At 47.8% G+C, this 21,581-nt stretch overlaps 1 long non-coding RNA gene across 1 annotated transcript; it reads left to right on the forward strand.

Moving 5' to 3' along the window:
• Positions 1 to 1,545: 1,545 nt before the first annotated feature.
• LOC136355981 (uncharacterized) lies at positions 1,546 to 3,930 on the forward strand. Its single transcript, XR_010740593.1, has 2 exons — positions 1,546 to 2,124; positions 2,449 to 3,930. It is a non-coding gene; the product is annotated as an uncharacterized lncRNA (long non-coding RNA).
• Positions 3,931 to 21,581: the final 17,651 nt, after the last annotated feature.

Raw genomic sequence — 21,581 nt, forward strand, 5'->3', positions numbered from 1 at the left:
AAAATTATTTCAAGAGCTCTGGAAATTCCACTAAAAATCTTGTTAGCGAATTTCGACATGTAGAACTCAAAAAAATTCCACATGCCAATTCCGATTATTATTTGCATTAATTTATTAAGGTTTACTCTTGCTTTACATAGGTATTTTCTTGAGACCATTTATAACTTCAATTTAGGCTTGGGAAAGAACTTCGGGGTGTGACATCGTTCCCTCGCCGTTTGCTTCCGTCGTTCCCAAGCCGTCTCCGTTCCCACGCCTCGTCGCGTGGTGGTAAGGATCCCTCTCCCTCACTGCCCCGTCCTCGTCCTTTCGGTGTCGCCCGTGCCTGTTGTGCGGTTGTCGACCCTGGTACCCATGTACCGGTGTCGGTAGTCGTTCGTGTGTGCGTGTGGCGACTGTGTTTGTGTGCGCGCTCGGTAGCCGCGTGGTTTCCACGTGTGCAGGCCGTGTGGTGTCTAGTGGAGTCCGTTTATTGGCCACTCGCCTCGGTTGACACACGGGATCCGCTTCCGTCGACCCGTGGACCATTTCTGTGTACTCGGTCTACTGTGGTCCCTTAGGTTGACATGTGGGGTCCACATGTCAACGGCGCAGCCTTCCTGTCTTTTCCAGGCTAGCGCTTATACATGTTTTATAATTGCAAAACCTAATCACAATAATCCGTAAATCTCCATGTAACAGCATTAAACTTCGGATGATCATATCTTGGTCATACGAACCCCGAATCGACCCGTTCAAGTCTCCTAATGTTTGTTATAACCTAAAGAACCATGTGCTTTCTTTTTATGTATTGTTATTGCTTCTTTATAGGCTTGTAGCTTTGCTTGTGTGCTTCGCGTAGCTTCTGTCGTTCCGGAGGTTCCCAAAGCGTGGTTCGCGGTCGTCGCCGAAGGTTCGGAAGGCTGTTCTCTCTGAGCAAGAAAAGTCACATAATCCTTGAACATATTTGTCACATCCTGATTTTTGTTTCAGGATTTATAAAATTATTTAATAAATTATTATCAGAATTTATATTAAATGTTCATTAATTTACAAGTGAAGTTAAATGTGGGAAATAAAATTTTCTAAATATAAAGCATGGATGGATTTAATTTTTATTAAATTCTCCATGGTTAATTATACTCTCTGGAATATTCTTGGATTTTTCGGAGCTCAATTCCTAATTTTTAATCATACAAAGAGCAGTTCAGCAATTATTTAAATATTAAATTAATCATTAAATGGTCTGATTATAATTTTGTTAAGTATTTTGAGTGTCCAAGTATTTTCAGGATTTTTCTTGAAATTATTTGAGCATTGGAAGTATTTTTAACAATTCAAAGATCATTTCAGTGATTAATTTAATTGGGAAAGTAATTAAAATTCACCTTTTCCTTTTCGGGCCGAATTAGGAAAAGTCCTCTCATTCTCGGCCCAGTCTCCTCTCAGCCTGCAGCCCTTTTCCTCTCTTTCCCGAAGTCTGCTTTGTGTCCCTCTTTCAATCGGGCCAAGAAGTAGAAGCCCAGCCAAAAGTCTAGTTTGCATCCCTGCTACAGTGGCATCTTCAATCTCCAGCCGGCTGGAGACAGAGCCCGAGCCAGCCGCACAGTACCTGTATAGCCGCGGTTTTCCCCTCCAAATCCGGCCTTTTATCTCGTGTATTTCCAAAATTAGTTGAGGGGAAATACTCCTCTTATCCTCCTCTATCTTTACCCCCAAAAATCGGAGCTAATCGTTGAGTATCTTGCCCGAATCGAACTCGTTTTCGAGTTTATCTCCAAAACGGAGTTTTTGATTTCCCGGATCGATTTCTTGCGGGAGGAGTCCGATCTCTTCAATCCAAGGACCCCCTAGTCCTCCTCTTTCGTTTGCCCCCTCTCCCGAGCTCTCTCGTCAACCGTAGAGCCGCCGCCACGACGTCTTAGCCGCCGCCGTCGCCGGCCGACGAACAGCCGCCTCGCGCCGTCGTTTTGGCCGTCGCCGCCGCCTCCTCTCGCCGCCGTCGGGTGCGCGTGGAAGAGGGGAAGCTCGGCCGCCCCCTCCCCACCGTCGCCGGTCACCGGAGAGTCGCCGCCGCCGACGACCGAGTCGCCGCCGTCGCCTCCTCTCGTCGCCGACCGTCGTCCGACGTCGTTCGTCGCGTTGGTGAGTATCGTTGGGTTCGTCTCGTCGTCCTCTGCGTGTAGGTGTCCTCCAAATCCGCAGCCGGCCGCTCTATCTCCGGCGAGGTCGCCACCGTGGTTCGGCCGCCATGGATGATGTCAGCATGACATCATCATCCTTTCTTTTTCCCTTTTTTCTAATAGATTAAATCTTCGGAAAATCATAACTAAATAACCGTAGATCCGTTTCAGGTGGTTCAAGTTGCTAAATTTTTCTAAAATCAAGATCTACATGTTAAAAATATCCACATGTACTGTTTATGCTTGTTTTTGTACTGTTTTGTTGATTTTTGTTTAATTGCTTTAGTTTCCGACGTTCCGGAGGAGAGCCTTCCCGTTGAGGAAGGTTCCGAAGCGTTTGCGGAAGCCCAAGGCAAGTCACACAGATCCCAAACAACCCTTTGAGCATGTTGAACCCGTTTAAAGCTATTATTTTATTTCAACTATGCATTATTTTTGAATGTCATCGGGTGGTGAACCTTTCCCCGTTAATTAATGGCCAAAGATGATCTTATTTTTCCTATGGGTTATAATTTGATTAGCATGAACCTTATATATTGGATTGGTTCAGCTAAATGCTATATGTAAGTTTGCTTAGCCATGCTTAGAAACATTAGCTAACTAAAGGGGTTAATTATAAACTATATTATATTATATCATTATTATGGTTATATTTAATGGTCGCTCACGATGGTTAATCGTGTGATGTTAATTAATTGATAATTAAAATCTGGTTAAGGTGGGTTGTGAGCATATGGTTTTGATGGTTGTGCTCATGACAATTAAGGACCGGTTCGCGAGCTACTGTAGTGAAACATTTACCGTGCCAACCACAAGCCAGCGTGGGCAACGGCTTTACCTTTTGTATAGCATGATTCATTACGGAGTGCCAGACTGAGAAGCGGCGAGAAGTCCGCGGGGGTCGCTGGGGAGTCCATGCCTTGTTTATAAGGGGGTGATTATGATCCAGGAAAGGTGCGCTGTAATGGGTTATGTTGTGCAAGGGGTATTGTCACAACTCCTTTCCGAGGTACCGTGGTGGTATTGAGGCACATGGTGACATGATGTGGGGTTGTGTCTTGTGGGTACAGTGGTACACCTCTGATTAGAGTTTAATCTATTCGAATAGCCGTACCCGCGGTTATGGGTGAGTTGAGCAATGTTTTTCGTGATTAGTCTCACACCTTTCACAATAATTATGGATGTTATAACTGGTAATAATTTGCTTAGCTCCTGGTTTGGAGTTAGATCTGTACAGCCGGGTATGGTTGTTCAGGATGGTTGGGCCTGTGCAGCATGGGTGTGCTGTTCAGTGTTGATTAAAATTGATGATTAATTACTCTACTGTTTTACTTATCTTAAATCTTTGCTAAATGCTGCTTTTGCAAATGAGCCTATATTATGCCATCCTTTGGAATCCTTGTGCACTTGCATATTTGCTGTGTGGCTTGTTGAGTATGTCATATGCTCATTCTTGCAATAATCATCAAACCTCACCTGAAGATAAAGGATCCAGAAGGAGAAGACGTTTGGCTTATACCCAGTTGAGCTGCCTGTGGGAGTGGAGCTGAAGCCATCGCTAGACCGTTAATTCCGCTGCTGTTTTCTTTTCTTTGTAAGTATGTAACGTTATTATTAAGATGGATTTGTATATTAAATTGTCAGTTTGTGTACCTCGGCTGATTCCTGGACGAGGATTTTATGTACAAATTAGTTCGGAAATTACTAGTGAATTTCCGAGCGTGACAATATTGAATCCCAGTTTATAAAATTATTTTGATTTAAATTATTGCATTATCGCTTCATTTAAATTCCCGCGTTATCACTGTTTTATTTAGCCATGCCTACTTACCTTTGTTATGACCTTATTATTATTGTTATTGTTATTATTACCTTGTTCACCTTAGAATAAACAATACCCCAACTAGTGGGTACTCTATTTATGGTTCCACTAGTATGAATTTAGGTAGATGTTTCGCTGATTAATTAGGCAACATTAGGTGGTTTTATAACTTTAGACTTTGGGAATTCTCATATCATTTGGACAGTATGGAATGGTTGGCTTATGTTGGAATTGGACACACACCTCCCCCTCTTTTCAAAACCCCCAAAATGGTTTTAGGCTGGGCTCGAGGTGCGTGGTTGGGTTTTGTTAGTCGTACCTCGGGTACTATAAGGATTAAGCTCGGGCCTCTGTTGCAAAGCACTACCGTACTTCCACATGTCTAGTGGGTAAGGCTTAGTTTGTGGCTCAGTCTGGTTATAAACAAAAGTACACGGATGGAGTTGGACGAAGTCGGGGGTCGATGGACATCTCTAGGACAAATGAAGGCTACACAAGCTGCGGCCCGGTAGTCGAGATGTCATGGCACAGGGCTGGTGTCCTAATGCTAGGGGCTCAATCCTGCCTGCCTGTCCCGGAGGTTCCGGCCGTAGGTGGGGTTGGGTCGGTACTCTTGTTTATGGCTAGGATGGGTTGGGAACTATGTCACGTCTTTCGTCCGTATGCCGTGGTGGTATGTGGCACGTGATTACACGTGAGGAAGACGTGTCTTGTGGGTAAAGATGTACACCTCTGATCAGAGTATAATCTATTCGAATAGCCGCGCCCTCGGTTATGGGCAAGCCTAGCAATGTACCCAAGTTAGTGTTTTAATTCTTAAAACCTGCTTAACAACTAAAATGTGGAATGGTTGGTGTCGCGACCGAGAAAATTGCCTTATCCTGAACGCTAGTGTATTAATCCCCGTCCCAGGAAAAGCCGGGGTACACCAAACAAACATGATACAAAGGGAACATCTTTAATACATCGATAATATTTACATTATTACAAAGGCACTTCAGGCCTGACAATCAAAAATAAATAGCAGCGGACTAGCAGGCCTACGGCTCCATCTTCACAGGCGCTCAACTGGGGTATAAGCCAGGACTCCACCTAAGACTTCTTCTCCAAAGCTTTTCTTACTGAAGGGGGGGAAAGATAGAGCAAGAATGAGTACAACCACAGTACTCAGCAAGCCACACCGGGAGATGCATGATTAATGCAAGGGGGTACAAGGGGTAATAATAAGGGTTAAGTTTTGCAGAAAACGGCATTTAAAAGACACTTAGTTACTCAAAGCTATTTTGTAAACACGATCCTAGAGCTACACAATATTATTAATCAAGGCCGTGGACCCACACGAACCTGCCTTAACCCAAGGCCTACGATGATTCAGACCGAACTGGCAACCCGACCTGGGTCCCAGCTCGTCCCAAGCCAACCCAGGCCAACCATTCCATATTTTAGTTGTTAAGCAAATTTTAAGAATTAAACCACTAACTTGGGTACATTGCTAGGCTTGCCCATATCCGAGGGCACGGCTATTCGAATAGATGTACTCTGATCAGAGGTGTACATCTTTACCCACAAGACACATCCTTACTCCGCATTCCATGGCCTTGGAACCCGTCGTAAACATGTGACATAACCCTTCACCTATCCTAGCCGTGAACAAAAGTACCGACCCAACCCTGCCTACGGCCGGTATCCCGGGATAGGCAGGCCAGGATTGAGCCCCTAGCAACAAGATCTAGACCGGGTGCGCCACACACATAGGGGTGAGACCACCCGCGTACTAGTCCAGTGCCATGGCATCTCGACTAACGGGCACCGACCCGTGTAGTCTTCATTTGCCTAGACATCTCGATTACCGAGCCGCAGCTCGTGTAGCCTTCATTTGCCTCAGAGATATCCATCGTCGCAACGACTTCATCCATCTCTATCCGTGTCCTTTTGTTCAGGACTAGACTGAGCACCGAGTTAAGCCTTATCCATTAGACATGTGGTTAGTACGGTAGTGCTTTGCAACAGAGGCCCGAGCTTAATCCTTATATTGGCCGGGGTGCTACTTCCCACATCTGGCATGCACCCAAACCCCACCGGAAAACAGGTTTTAGGGGTTTTGAAAGAGGAAGAGGGGTATGTCCAATTCCACCATAAGCCAACCATTCCACAGTGTCCAAATGATATGAGAATTCCCAAAGTCTAAAGTTATAAAACCACCTAATGTTGCCTAATTAGTCGGCGAAGCATCTACCTAAATTCATACTAGTGGAACCGTTAATAGAGTACCCACTAGTTGGGGTTTTGTTTATCCTAGGGTGAACAAGGTAATAATAAACAATAGCAATGATAAGGACATAACAGGGATTAATAGGAAGTGCTAAATAAAACAGTGATAACGCGGGAATTTAAATAAAGCGGTAATGCAATAATTTAAACCAAAATAATTTTATAAACTAGGATTCAATATGCTCAAGGGTGATGTGACTTGCCTTGCTCAGAGAGAACGGCCTTCCGAACCTTCGGCGACGACCGCGAACCACGCTTCGAGAACCTTCGGAACGACAGAAGCTACGCGAAGCACACAAGCAAAGCTACAAGCCTATAAAGAAGCAATAACAATACATAAAAAGAAAGCACACGGTTCTTTATGTTATAACAAACATTAAGAGACTTGAACGGGTCGATTCGGAGCCCGTATGACCAAGACATGGTCATCCGAAGTTTAATGCTGTTATATATGGAGATTTGCGGATTATTATAATTAGGTTTTGCAACTATAAAACATGTGTAAGCGCTAGCCTGGAAAAGACAGGAAGGCTGCGCCGTTGACATGCGGACCCCACATGTCAACCTAAAGGATCGCGGTAGACCGAGAACACAGAGACGGTCCACGGGTCGACGGAAGCGAACCCCGTGTGTCAACCGAGGCGAGTGGCCGACAAACGGACTCCACTAGACACCACACGGCCTGCACACGTGGAAACCACGCGGCTACCGAGCGGGCACACTGACACGGTCACCACACGCACAAGCGAACGACTACCGCACAACGGGCATGGGCGACACCGAAAGGACGAGGACGGGGCAGCGAGAGGACGGACCCTTAGCACCCTGCGACGAGGCGAGGGAACGACAACGACGAACGGGCGCGGCGGAGACGGCTCGGGGACGACGGAGGCGAACGACGAGGGAACGACTTCGGCGGCGATCCTTGAACGAAGGCGAGACACGGCCGGCATGAGGCTTGACGACGCGGAGGCGAGGACGAAGATGACGACGGGGCTGCAGCGGCTCGCTTGACGAACCACGGGCGACGAACGCGATCGGCTTGACGGAGGGACGAACGCCACGACGACCGGGAACGACGGGAGGACGACGAGGACAGCCGGTAGCGGTTGCACGGAGACGAGGATGGCGTGGAACACGCCGCTGCGATGCCGACGACGGAGGCGGCGCCGCGAGACGACGAGCCGGCGAGGATGAACGGTGAAGACGATGACAGACACCGGCGGTGTTCGGCCGAAGGGGAAGCGATGCCGAGGACGACGTCGCGGCTGTGATGCCGAAGGTGGAGACGGCGACGTCGGCCGGCGCACGGGCACGGCGGAAGAGGCTGCCGAAGGCGACGTTGTCGAGGAGGAAGGAGAGGCCGGCGCGGCGGCAGCGGTGTTCCGGCGAAACCGAGGAGCAGCCGGAGGAGAGGACGACGCTGCGACGTCGACGGAGGAGACGGCGACGTCGGTCGGCGTACCGGCGACGAACAGCAGCCGGCCAGAGACGATGTAGTGGCGGCGACGCCACTGGACGCTGGCGGGGGCGCGTCTCCGGCAATTTCCCAACGAATCGGAGGCAGCGCCGGCGAAGAGGAGGCGGCTGCGACGCCGGGGAAGGCGACGGCACAGCCGGACGGCGCTTGGGCGAGGAGGGAGAGGCGGCTGGAGGCGGCCGGCGCGGGGGAAAGAGAAGGGCAATAGCGGGGAGGGGTGGTGAGTCCACGGGAGAACGCGGAAGGGGACTAAACGGCGGATGGGGATTCCATTTTATAGGAGAGGGGAGGGAGCCGGGCATGGGAGAGGACGGAACGGCGACGGGAAACACGGCCGGCGGCAATGGTTGGTGGCCGGGAAAGGCGCGGCCGTTCCCGACGATTGGGGGCGCCATTCAAGGGGGAAAACGGGGGAAATCAAAGAGGATGGAAAGGGGATTAAAAGCCCCCACTTAATTTGAAAATAAGGGAATTGATTCGTGCGGATTTGAGGGAGGAAGAAACTAGGGTTCACGGGAGAGAGAGAGAAGCTGGGCGGGAGGAAGACGACGACCTGGCGCGTGGGGCCCACGCGGGCGCGCGGTCAACGCGTGGCAACGGCGTGCTCGCGCACGTGCACGGCACGGGAAGGAGGCGCGGTTCGGCCTAGAGGGGGGGGCGCGGCTTGGGCCGGGCGGCCGGCCCAGGAGGAGAGGAGGGAGAGGCAGCCCGGGAGGGAGAGGGAGGAGGAGGGAGTGGGCCGGTAGGGGGAGGGGAAGAGGTGGGCCGGGAGGAGGAGGAGAGGCCCGGGAGAAGAGGGAAAGAGAGGGAGAGGGAGACTTTGGGCTGGGCTTGGCCCAAAGGAGGAAGGAGGATTATTTTTAAGTTTTCTTTTTAATAAACTTTGATCATAGTTGTTGTTGCTTAATAAATATTTCCGGTGCTCTGAAAATTCAAGTAAAATTTGAGGGCTCATTTTAGACCAAGGAGAATTTAACGAAAATTCTCTGGGCTACATTCGAAATTTTCTTGTATGTATTTTAGTGTTTGCCAATTTCTTTTTGAATTTTAATTAATTCTATTATTCCTTTTAGAAAATGATTTTTATTTCGGGATGAATTTATCAGGACGTGACAGTTGGCCTGGGTTGGCTTGGGACGAGCTAGGACTCAGGGTCGGGTTGCCAGTTCGGTCTGAATCATCGTAGGCCTTGGGTTAAGGCAGGTTCGTGAGGGTTCACGGCCTTGATTAATAACACTGTGTAGCTCTAGGATTGTCTTTATAAAATGGCTTTGGGCAACTAAGTGACTTTTAAAAGTTGTTTACTACAAAACTTAACCCCTATATTATTACCCCTTGTACCCCCTTGCATTAATCATGCATCTGCCAGAGTGGCTTGCTGAGTACTGTGGTTGTACTCATTCTTGCTCAATCTTCCCCCCCTTCAGTAAGAGAAGCTTTGGAGAAGAAGTCTTAGGTGGAGTCCTGGCTTATACCCCAGTTGAGCGCCTGTTAAGATGGAGCCGTAGGCCCGCTAGTCCACTGCTGTTTATTTTTGATTGTCAGGCCTTAAGTGCCTTTGTAATAATGTAAATATTATCGATATAATAAAGATGTGCCTTTTGTATCATGTTTGTGTGGTGTACCCCGGCTTTTCCTGGGACGGGGATTAATACACTAGCGTTCGGGAAAATGCAAATTTTCTCGGTCGCGACAGGTTCAATCACGATTGCGAGCCCTTGCAAAGGTTACCAAGGATAAGGAACGTGTTGCTCGGCATTACAAGAAGAAAGTGGTACCCAAAGATTTTTCGGAAGGTGAACTTGTATGGAAATTGATTTTGCCGATTGGGACTCGTGATAGTAAATTCGGCAAGTGGTCGCCGAATTGGGAAGGACCGTTCCAAATTTATAAGGTTGTGTCTGAGGGAGCATATATGTTGCAAGGGCTTGATGGTGAAGTCTATGGACGAGCGCTCAATGGCAAGTACTTGAAGAAATATTACCCAAGTTTTTGGGTTAATGCATGATCGGCTAGTATTGCCGATGCAAGACAGCCGATGTGTTTACATCGCCTTGAGATGGCCGTTATGGTTATATCACCCTTAGTTGTTCTTTTCATGGTATAATCGGTTGTGGTTTGCCGATGTATAATGCTCGATATTGTTATATCGCCCTTAGTTGTTTTTATAATTTTATCAATGCTTTTGACATTGTAAAATTAGGTGGGCACATATGTATCAAAATGCAAAATTTTTATAATGTGAGCGAATTTCAAAGTCATCGGCACAAAGGATTGTCAAGATAGTAAAGTACTAGAGCATCTTAGCCGATTACAAAGATTTCTAAGTCCTATTACACAAAAGATATTGAGACAAGTACCACTGGATAGCCAAAATAGCCCTTTGCCTAATTTGTTCTACTTCTTCAATAGCTTGGGCATCTTGAGCATCAGTTCTAGAAATGACCTTCAGGGACTTGGTTAGGTCAGCAACATTCTTGATAGCCGATTTGAGCCTTGCTTTTTGCTGTTCTACAGATTTTGGGAGATCGGCTAGCTTTTTGTGCTCCATATCTAGTTCAGCATTGCATTCTTCAAGTTGTGCCAAGAGATTGATCTTGCGGGCTTCAAGCCGATCAATATTGGATTTGATCGGACCTTCGGATAGCTGATCGAGTTTGACTTTTTCTTCATGCACAAGCTGCCGATTGACCTGGATTGCGGCTTCAATCTCCTTGTGCTCACGGCATTCGGATAATCTTAGCTTGGCTTTCTCCAGTTTAAATTGATGCTGCTCAAGATAAGCAGCTGGAGTTAGGACATCGGCCAGTTCTTCGGGAATTAGAGCTTGAACTTCGTGCAATTGTGCCCTAATCGATCCACAGTCCACCACTAAGCTATCTAGAGAAGAGGCCTCTAGCCGACGCGAGATGTCTTAAAGTGTTTTCTTTGCATTATCAGATAAGGGAGCTAGAGCTTTGCTTGAAGTATCTTTTTCTGCCTCATCAAGATAATCTCTGATATCAAAATAGAAGAGATCGGCTAGAACCTATAGGTATAAGTTCAGAAAGTTTGAGAGCTAAGCCAATATAGCCGATCTAAATTCTTGCATCAAAGGAAAACTTACTGGGATAGCAGGAGCAGCTGGTTGTTCTTCTTCCACAATATGATGACTCCCTACAGCCGATGGAGTTCGGTCACTCAATGATTGTTGTACAGGGGAAGAAGGAGGAGGAGGAAGCTGTAAAAAGACAAGTGTTAGACAAAATCGGCTAGAATTGACTAGTAAAATTGAGAGTGTCTTACTAGTGGAGCTGGTTTGAGAATTGGTGCTGCCGATGTTTTCTTTATAGCAGTTTTCTTCTTCTATAATCACAAAGCCTATGAGTAGTCGGCTGAAAAATAATAATTATAAAAAGGGTTTGCAAGGAAAGATGTTTTACTCTGAAGAAGTGAGTGGGGGCAGAAGGAGTTGGAGGTATCTGCTTAGGCGAAGCCGATGGTGTTTTTTCAGTATCACTTACTTCGGCTGCAGCCTGATCAACATCATCCTCAATATTTTCTTCATCCAGAGCTTTTTCGATGGATGGATCTAGAGCAGACAGATCATCAGCTGGTGCGGTCTTCTTTGTCTTAGTCTTCTTCTTGGAGCTGGGGCTGAAATATTTACAGCCGATGATCTGGTCTTTCTTTTCTTGCCGGCATCGGCTGGTTCTCTAATAAGCCCTTGGAGAAGAGCTAAAGTCTTGGGGGCATTATAGCCGATGACGGGGGGAGATGGCCCACCTCTGTTGGGGATCAGTCCTGGGGCATACTCGATATCCCTGCCGCTGTTGCTTTGGTGAGGGGGAGAGGATTCTGTTGTCTGCAAATCAGGAGGAAAGTTAGCTAAGGACTAATCAACCAAGTAGTTATTCAAATAAAATCAAGTGAGTTAGGATTTACTTGAGGAAGAATATCTGGAAAGAGATCTGTCATATACATGGAAGCCGATTGATGGAATAAGTGTAGCTTCCATTCAGTCCACCATCTGTCAAATGCTTTGCTCCTAAAGGTTGCCAGCTTTGTGGTGTCAATGCTGCCTAGAGGAGGTCCTTGGAGATTGAGCAGCCGATCCATCATTAAAGATGATGAGATTTCTCCTCGGCATTGGATCTTATCGGCAAAGAATAAGCCGATTAGGAGGTTGCCCATTCCAAATTGTCTGGCAGAACTCATTGGATGATAAAACTCGTAGGAAACTTGGATGTTTCTCCCTTGATGAATGCCGACTGGAAGGATGCATGGGGTGATTGCAGATAAGAAGATTTTTCTGGGCTTTTGATATCTGTCATTGTTGATGTCTTCAAATCTGAAGTCCCATGGATTTTCCAGAAGTGTTGAGTCTCCATAGAGAAACCAAACTCGAGCATCCTTTTGGAACCCCTCATAAAAGTTGCAAAACCAGTCTTTGAGCAGCTCAGCCGATAGTTTTGCTCCTGCATCAGTTGGTGTAGAGGCGTACTCTCCATATGATGTGCATCTCCGATGAGTGAGTTCTTCTCCGTCATCGTTGACAGTCGGCTCTAATCTTGGGAATTCAGTTTCTGTTATAGATGGCCGATTGACGAACCTCATGACTACCAAGTTTAGCCAGGATTGCAGCAGCCACCATGGTCCACCCGCTCCGACTACTGAGCTGACAATTAGCTTAGCCGATGCATTATTCAGCATTTGGTACAAGTAGCTGAGGAGTATTTTGCCTAAAGGAAATTGTCCTTTTGTCTCCAAAGCTTCGGCTATGAACTACCAATTGGTTGTAGGACCGCAGCTAGACCCACAAAAGAGAAACTTTTCTAACCACATTAACAGGAAAGCCACATGTTCTCGGGGGGTAACTGGACCCTAGCCCATATATGCTGCTACATAGCCTAACCAGCTGCCTATGCTCTTGGTCTTGAAGTCATATTGGTTCTTTGTATTCAAACTCATAGGGTTGGCCGATGAGGTGACATCCAGACCCGTGATCATGCTGATATCTATGAGAGTTGGGGTCATCAGCCCTTGATTAAACAAAAATGCATTGATGGTGTTTGACCAGAAGTAAGAAGCAGCTGCCATCAAGGGTTCATCTTTGGCCGAGTTTGCTATAGTGAGGTCAAGTGCTTGGCCGATTCCAATTTCATCCCAGTGAACCCTTTTGCTTGCTGATACATGTTTGAACCATGTGGTCCAACTTTTCTCGGGTGGAACTTTCTCTAGAGACGGCCAAGATTTGAAGGTATTCTTCCAGTGACCTAGATCTGGATTGGTTAATCTGAAGGGAATCCTATTGGTTTCACCAATGATAAACTCAGTGGGATCAGGATTGCTAACTGGGCCGAGAAAGTAGTAGTTTTCGTGTGATAGGCTTGGAATCGCAACTAGGTTGGAGAGATGCTACAAATCCAAAACAACCGAGAAAAAGAGAGCGATATAAGACAAGAGGAAATCGATCTGCTGCTAAGAAAGGGGATCTAGCCAACGAGGACTTATCTCAGCGTACTCGGCTGATGGCGCATCAGATGGGTTGGTGGAGGACGACATCGCTGCGGGTGGAAATCTCGCCGAAGATGAAGTCGCCTGGAAATCGCTATTGCGTCGGAGAGATCGCCGGAGAGAGAGAGGACAAAGTATCGCTTGAGCGGTGAAAACAAAAGTCACGGCGTGAGATTTCTTGAGGGCAACGGTTAGTATTTAAAGCGATAGAATAACGGTCGAAAAACGGCGGAATGCGAAACTTGCTCGGAATCGGTACACGGCAAATCCGGAACATTATCAAATATCCTGGACTTGGGGGGCATGTGTTAGCGACCAAATTTGGTAATATCAGCATCGGAAGTGAAGATGAGATCGAAGCGGAATCTGAGATAAGGAATGCTGCGGGAATAGAGTAAGAATCAGCTGGAGTCCAAATCGGCTATGACCAGAATCGGCTGAATCCGAATCATACATTCGAATGCGAGCTTTGGACCTGTACTAGAGTTAAGCAGATCTCCCAGGCCTCGTGTTTTCTGTGAACAGGCGGCGAAGGGAGGTCCGGTTAAAAAGATCTCCAAAAAGAAAGGACTCGTCGATGTCGCTCGTGTTTTCAGCGACGACAAGTCTTCTGACGGGACTCAGACTTCGCCCGCCGACCGTAGCTTGCACCTTTCGACCGCTCCCATTCTTCCGCTCGATGCTGGCGGAGAAGGTGGTAGCACTGCCATCGGGGCTTTAGCCTCCGCCGATCGGATCGTCACGGCTGCGGCGAGGGTTATCGGTAGCCCCCTGCGTCAGCCGGTTGTTTCGCCGCTGGTCTAGGCGAAGGGGAAGGAGGCTGCCGTCGAAACATCTACCTCGGAGTACTCCCTCGCGGGGCCCCACTTCGCCCCTGGCGATTTCGAGTCCCGGGCGGAGCTTATTCCCTTCGTCGAGGGAGTAAGCAATCTTGTCTTACCTGCTAGCACCCCGAGTCTATTCACCGAGTTGAACGAGTTCGATGAAGGGTGTTCCGCTATCAAAAGCTTGGCGGTTCGGGTACGCCTCTTCGCTCTCTTTTTTATCTTCCTCTCCTTTTTTACATGTCCCATAATTAACATTTTCGCTCTTCTTGGATCCAGATTCTCGCGGCCCACTGTTCGACAGAGTGAATTGTGCGGGGTCGTCTTGACGGATTTAAGAACCGTCTTCGGGCCAAGGATGAGAAAATAGGCCGCAAGAGTTTGGAGATGGAGGCCCTTGCCAATACCCTCATAGAGGCGAAGGCCGAAAACAAGCGTCTCTAGACCGAATTGGAGAAAGGAAAAGAGGCTAGGGCCGAGATCGATCGCCTCAAGGCCAAACTGGAGAAGGAAAAAGCCCATTCTGCCGCGCTGACCGATTATTACAACCTTACCGAGCCGAAGATGGAAGCTCTTCGTCTGGAGGTCAGCAAGGCCGAGGCGAGCGCTGTGGAGGAGTCACGGTGGTTTTCGCGGGAGATGGCGAAAGCCACCGAATCCGCAAGGACGGCGTGCCAAACGCTCCGCCTTGCCCTTACTGACATGGCAGCAAGGGTGCGAGGAGTCCCCGCCGAAGACGCCTCAGCCTTCAACTTCTCCGAGTAGACCCAGCAGGATGATGGTGCGGTTTCGGACTATGCCACTGCGTACGGCGATTGCTATGAGCGCGTATCGGCGGCCTTCACTATGGGCCTTCTGCAGCAGTTCGGCTATGAGCACGTCGCCGAGTTCCCTAACTACACGAAGGGGGACTGGGAGATTAGTGCACATAACGTTTCGCCCGCGCTCCGTTCGTGGCGAAAGCAGTTCTGGCAGAAGGACGGCCGATCCACCGCCAAGGCGCGCCTTCTAGAGCAACTGGCGAAGGCAGAGGCAGCAGACCGGTGCGAAGAAGAGGACGCGGCAGCCGAAGGGGGTGGAGGCGATACCTAGGATCACCCAGAGGTGTGAGGCCCTCCGCCCTTTCCTTAGATTTTCGTAGTTTTCCTTCTTCTTTTTCTATTTGCTGGGAAAGATGTAAATTCTTTTTGTAGCCGAAAAGGCCCCTTGGATATTTGGAATGTATGACTCAATCTTAGCCACTTCTTATGGTCGATGCCTTCGGCGTATATGACTACGTCACTTTCGCATTATGTAATATTCGCTCTTTTTTCGCCCGTTCTTACTATGCACTTCGTCTTTTGCCCTTTCTGCATTGTCTACCAGGGTGTTCGCCAAAAATTGTGCATTCGGCCCCCTTCTGGGAGTTGGCAAAGAAAAAACGAGAAATTTGTGGCGTTGAAGGGTTTGCCGAAGGTACGATGCCCATTTCAGCCTGTTTATCGCGAAATGGTAATAAACGGCCATAGCTATAAGGTTTCTAAGGTTGCCGGCTGGCTGCGAGCGCACCCCGGGCGAACCTTAGAAGACTACGATCATGTTCATACAAGACGTTTGGAGGATGTGGTTCGTTTTTGGCGAAACCATCAGAAGACTGATCGGCAGGAGGCAATCTCCCAGCGTCGTTACAGTCTAGTCTGTGTTTCGCCCCCTTCTCCTCTTAGGGTCGTGTATGATATTAGTAGTGATGACGAACCTAGTTCGTCTGATCATCCCTTAGAGAGAGAGAGAGTGATTGTGGAGGCGAGGATGTAATTTATTTCTAAGCTAGGCTGTAAAGCCATTGCTCTTTCTTTTTACTTGTACCATGTTGATGTGTTTGTATTCTTCGATGTGCTTTTCTTTAAAATCAGTAAAGGTGCGTTTTATTTCCTTTTCGCTATTTTTGCATTGTCACTTCGCGTGCTTTCGTTGGGTCGGAACATGTCAGCCCCTTTGCGTATATTAGCGAAATAGGTTCTGAGTTTTTAGCTTTCGGCTTCCGTTCTCGATCCGTTTTGTTCTACGTTGTAGGAAGCACTTGTGCTTTCCTTTTGATCGAGTGTAACGGTGTTCGGTTAGTTGTTCCCCGAAACAAGCTGTTGTGATTTCAACGTTCGGCGAGCGATGCTTCGGCCGATTCGTTTCGCCCCCCTGGCCTTTTTCGCTGATCAGGCGTTTGCCTTGGGGGTTTTCCACAAATTATCAATCACACAAATAAATGAAAAAGAAGCGGAGGACACAGAGATTTTATACTGGTTTGGGCCTCCGTGGTGGATAAAAGCCCTACATCTAGTTATTTTTTGTCTTTTTTCATTTTCCTCTTTTTTTTCTTTTTTTTCTTTTGCCGAAAGGCTTACAAAGTGCCGAAGGGCTTACATAACGATATATACATTTTTACAAGTTGGCGATTTGGGTGCCACCCGCTCTAGACATAGAAACGCTTGAGAGAGGCAGCGTTACAGGAATGGTCGAACTCTTCGCCTTCCAGTGTCGCCAGCCAAAAGGATCCTGTTCTGGACTTGTGCTTGATGAGGTACGGTCCTTCCCACTTCGATTCAAGCTTGCCAGCAGCTATCGGGTTCGCCTTCTTCCTTAGGACAAGATGACCAGGCAACAACTCCGTTGGTCGAACTTTTTTGTTATAAGTTGCCGAAGTGCCTATGGCATACTTGCGCGTGTGTTCGAGTGCTTCAACTCTCACCCCCTCCAGGAGTTCGAGTGGCACCTCGCGCCCCTCTTCGCCCCAGAGAACAACACCCTTGGTGAGTTAGCCCCCAGCTCTGTCGGGGTCATTGCCTCTTCGCCATAAAGGAGCATGAACGGACTGAACTTGGTTGGTCTTGTGGGGGTCATCCAAAGGGCCCAGAGAACAGATAACATTTCCTCTGGCCATTTGCCCTTCGCTGCCCCCTCAAGCCTTTTCTTTAGTGCTTCTAGGATCTTACCATTTGTTTGTTTGGCCGCCCCATTTGACTGTGGGTGCGTGACCGACGCGAACCTGATTTCCAGGTTAAGCCCTTCGCACATTTCTTTGAATTTGTCAGAGTCGAACTGCTTACCGTTGTCAGTGATGAACTCTTTTGGCACACCGAAATGGCAAACAATGTTTTTCCATACAAACTTCTGTACTGCTGCCGAAGTGATCGCTCCGAGGGGTTCGGCCTCAATCCATCGGGAGAAGTATTCGACGGCCACAATTGCGAACTTGTACCCATTTCGCGCCACCGGGAATGGCCCAATGATGTCCAATCCCCATATGGCGAAGGGCCAGATTGGTGCGATAGGCTGCAACTCATACTGGGGCGCGGTTTGACTTCGGCCATGGCGCTGGCAGCTTTCGCACTTCTTGACTTTCTTAACACAAACTTTCAACACGGTGGGCTAGTACACTCCTTGTCGAAACACTTTGGAGGCAACTGTTCTTGCGGCCTGGTGCGTGCCGCAGAGCCCCTGTTGTATCTTCTTCGCCATTTCCTCGCCTTCGGCAAAAGAGATGCAGCGAAGCAAGGGTTGAAGTACCCCAGAGCGATATGGCTGGCCCGAGACCATCTTGTACCTTGCGGCTCTGAGTTGCAGGTGCTTTGCTTCTGCTTCATCTTCTGGAAGCCAGCTAGTCTCAAGGTATTTTACGAACGGTGTTCGCCAGTCGTATAGATCTTCGCCCAGTTTTGCCTGGTCGATTGCCATGACCTCCATGCTCTCCATGGGCACACTTGGTTCGTATTGGACTTCCAAAAAGATACCTGGTGAGTGTGGGCCTCCACAAGCAGCAGATTTCGCCAAGGCGTCTGCTTCCTCGTTATAGCCTCTAGGTAAATGTTCAACCGTTATGCCGGTGAAGCACTTTTCCATAGACCGAACGGCCTCCAAATACCTCTTCATTCCTTCTTCTATTGCCCCAAAGGATTTGTCGACATGGCCTGCCACCAGCTTGTAGTCGGTCCGGATTAGCAAGCGCCGAATTCCTAATGCTTTTGCCTTTCTTAGGCCCAGAAGAATGGCTTCGTATTCTGCCGCGTTGTTGGTTGTGTCGAACTGCAGCCTTGCGGCATACCGAATCGGCACACCACTTGGCGAAGTGAGTACTAACGCAATGCAGGTGTCCATTCGGCCACGAAGTCAGCTAGCACTTGAGACTTGACTGCAGTGCGGGCAACAAGATGCAAGTCGAAAGGGGATAGCTCTGCTGTCCACTTGCTAAGCCAGCCAGTAACTTCCTTGCCTCGGAGTATTTTGCCCAAAGGGTACTGCGATGACACTATGACTTTGTGGGCCTGTAAGTAATGTTTAAGTTTGCGCGAAGCCATCACCAAGGCGTAAGCGAGCTTTCCCATTTCAATGTATCTTGTCTTCGCTCCTTGCAATGCTTCGGAGACGAAATAGACTGGTTTCTGTCCTGACTCTGTTTCTTGGACGAGGGCAGCACTGACTGCCACTGGCAAAGCTGCTGGGTATAGTAGCAGTTCACTTCCTGGTGCTAGGTTGATCAGAGCTGGCGGGCTTTGCAGATATTGCTTCAGCTCGTCGAACACTGCTTGGCATTCGGGTGTCCAATTGAATTTTCCCGCGCCCCGGAGGGTCTTGAAGAAGGGCAAACCTCTTTCGGCTGCCATTGAGAGGAATCGACTGAGTGCCGCAATTCGGCCTGCGAGCTTTTGTATCTCATGTACGCTCGTCAGGGGCTTCATTTGTTGAATGGCATCGATTTTCTCAGAACTCGCCTCGATGCCTCTTTCAGAAACAAGGAAACCCAACAACTTGCCTGCGCGAACACCAAAAACACACTTCTCAGGTTTCAGTTTCATACCCGCCGCGCAAGTTGTCGAAGGTCTCCTGTGGTCGAAAGCCTTGCGGCTTTTTACGACGATATCGTCGACATAAGCTTCCATGTTTCGCCCCAGCTGCTTATCAAGGACCTTGTACACCAGCCTAGCGAAGTTTGCTTCGGCATTCCTCAGGCCGAAAGGCATCCTGAGGTGACAAAATGTGCCAAATAGTGTAATGAAAGCTGTATTGGGGATATCGGCCGGGCTCATGTGGATCTGGTGATAGCCGGAATATGCATCCAGGAAACTCATGAGTTTGCAACCAGCTGTCGAATCCACGAGCTGGTCGATTCGCGACAAGGGGAAATCGTCCTTCGGGCATGCCTTGTTCAGGTCTGTGAAATCGACACACATGCGCCATTTGCCGTTTGATTTCTGCACCAGCACTCGATTCGCCAGCCACTCAGGATAGTCGATCTCTTGGATGACCCCAGTCTTGAGAAATTTTTGGACTTTGGCTTTAGCTGTTTCTTGGCGATCAGCGGACATCTTGCGCAGCTTCTGTTTCGTTGGCTTGGCATCCGGCTTGACTGCCAGGTGTGGACCCCCGTTTTTATAACAGGAATCAATCGTGTAAACAGTACCATTTCCCTGGATCAAGTAGTTTGGTACACACGAATTCATAGCTGAAATATCAAGTGCACATACACGAGTGTCTGATACGAATTATTACATCACAGGCCCGCAGGCATAGTCTTAAATCATCGGACCGAGAGGTCCGGAATACATCCAAAAGCAGAAATAGATAAGGCAGCGGAATTCAGGCAGCGGCATGCCATTGCCACAGGCAACGACCGTACTAAGACCTACTGGACGCTATCGTCTTCATCTCCCTCCTGATAATAGGCATAGGGATCCTCCGAGGCTTCATCTCCTACTTCTGATAAATTTTATATTCGCAAGGATGAGTACCAACCGTACTCAGCAAGCCACCACAGCAACAATGCATATGAAAGGGGGAGTTCAAAGGATGGCCATAGTTCTTTTGCGCAAAGCAAGTTTTGTAATTCTTTTCACAAGCCTAAGACCTAGCATTGACTGATCAAATTTTAGTACCAGAGTTTGTATTTAAACAACGACGGTTCTGTCCACCATCCATTGTGATCCCAAGGATAGCTTCCCGCCATTGATTCGTCATGGTTTTCTGAGGACGTCCACCTTCCCGCCTCTCAGGAAGTGGCTCCAACAGCATAAAATTCATCATGCAATAACCCCTCCCACACAAGTTAAGAATTTAGAGTCTAGCCAAGTGTAATACATGTCCCGGTGCTCAATAACCGCGAGCACGGCTATTCGAATAGATTTGGTTTACTCACACTGCAGTGGATGTACACTTTACCCGCACTCCGCGACTGCCCAACACATGAGCCTCGTCCCAACACATGAGACGCGTCACGGCAAAGCTTTTCGATAACCTCGCATTGGCAGTACCTGCTCCATGAACTTAAATCCTCATGCACTCTAGGCGTCCATGTTTCTAGCAGTGAGAGGAGTTCTGGCGCTCCCGGGAAAGAGAAGTCTCACACACATATTAAATTTATGGTTCAAGTTAAGTTCTCTCTCACACACACTCATGGCAGTCCTACCAATGGCGACACCGATGTAGGGCACGCCTCTTGGCCCTACCTCAACGGCTGTCCCATCGTAGCGCACCTGCCTCACTCAGGGGTGAACCATCTATGCAGGGATACTGCCTCCGCTCGGCTATCTAATCCGCTAGGTCTATACCCATTCGAGAAGTACGGTTGTACGGGGGTCGTTTCATGCTTAACTTCATGGCTCGGTCCTTAATTGACCGGGGACGGTACTAGCCTTTTCCAGATACCACCCAAATCCTCCGTCCGCCCCAGTCGAAAACAGTTGTTTAATTTTATTTCTCCTTTCACAAATCATGTCATCAACATCATGGCAATGTGGCGCTCATGTCTCCACGTGCCGCATCTCAATTACCTTCCCAAAGGTAATTGCCCAAGCATATAGCATTTGATAAATATGAGTATGCATGATTCTAGAATAGCATTTCTAAGCAATTGTCATAATTGACTAGGGACTCATACGTAATCAGGGGTACAAGGATTTTAAGGGTAAACAATAATCAAGGCACGGCATAATCACAAGTAGGACGTTCATCATTGCATGCAATTTTATTTGTAAACAAAACAATTTCGCAATTAGGATCAACATGTTCAAGGAATAGTGATAACTTGCCTTGCTCAAAGTCTTGCGGGTCTTGGCCTTCACTTGGATCCGCAACTCCCTCGGGCTCTATAGTTGCGTGCAAAATTGATTTGAATTCGGTTAGAATTCAAATAAAAATCCAAATAAATCCAAATGAAAGTCGAACGCGAGAGTTGATTCTTTTTTTTTATTAACATTACTATCTGCGAACTACGGCAAACCCAATTTCGATTTAAACTATTTTGCGGGTATAATTATTTCGTTGTCAATAATTTAGTCTCCCCGAGCATTGTATATAATAGGTTAGAAATTTCTACCACGAGCTAAATATTGGACGAAATCCTAGAAATGCTATACAATTTAATTTAGTCTATGATTAAATGATTAAATATAATATACGGCTAAAATCCCTAGTAATTAAATCCGAATTTCTACCGTTAATTGATTACTTACAGGGATTACCCAGAAATAATCCATAATTATTTACGAGAATTCATACAT

This window comes from Oryza sativa, chromosome 4 (genome assembly GCF_034140825.1).
Source record: "Oryza sativa Japonica Group chromosome 4, ASM3414082v1".
NCBI lineage: Eukaryota > Viridiplantae > Streptophyta > Magnoliopsida > Poales > Poaceae > Oryza > Oryza sativa.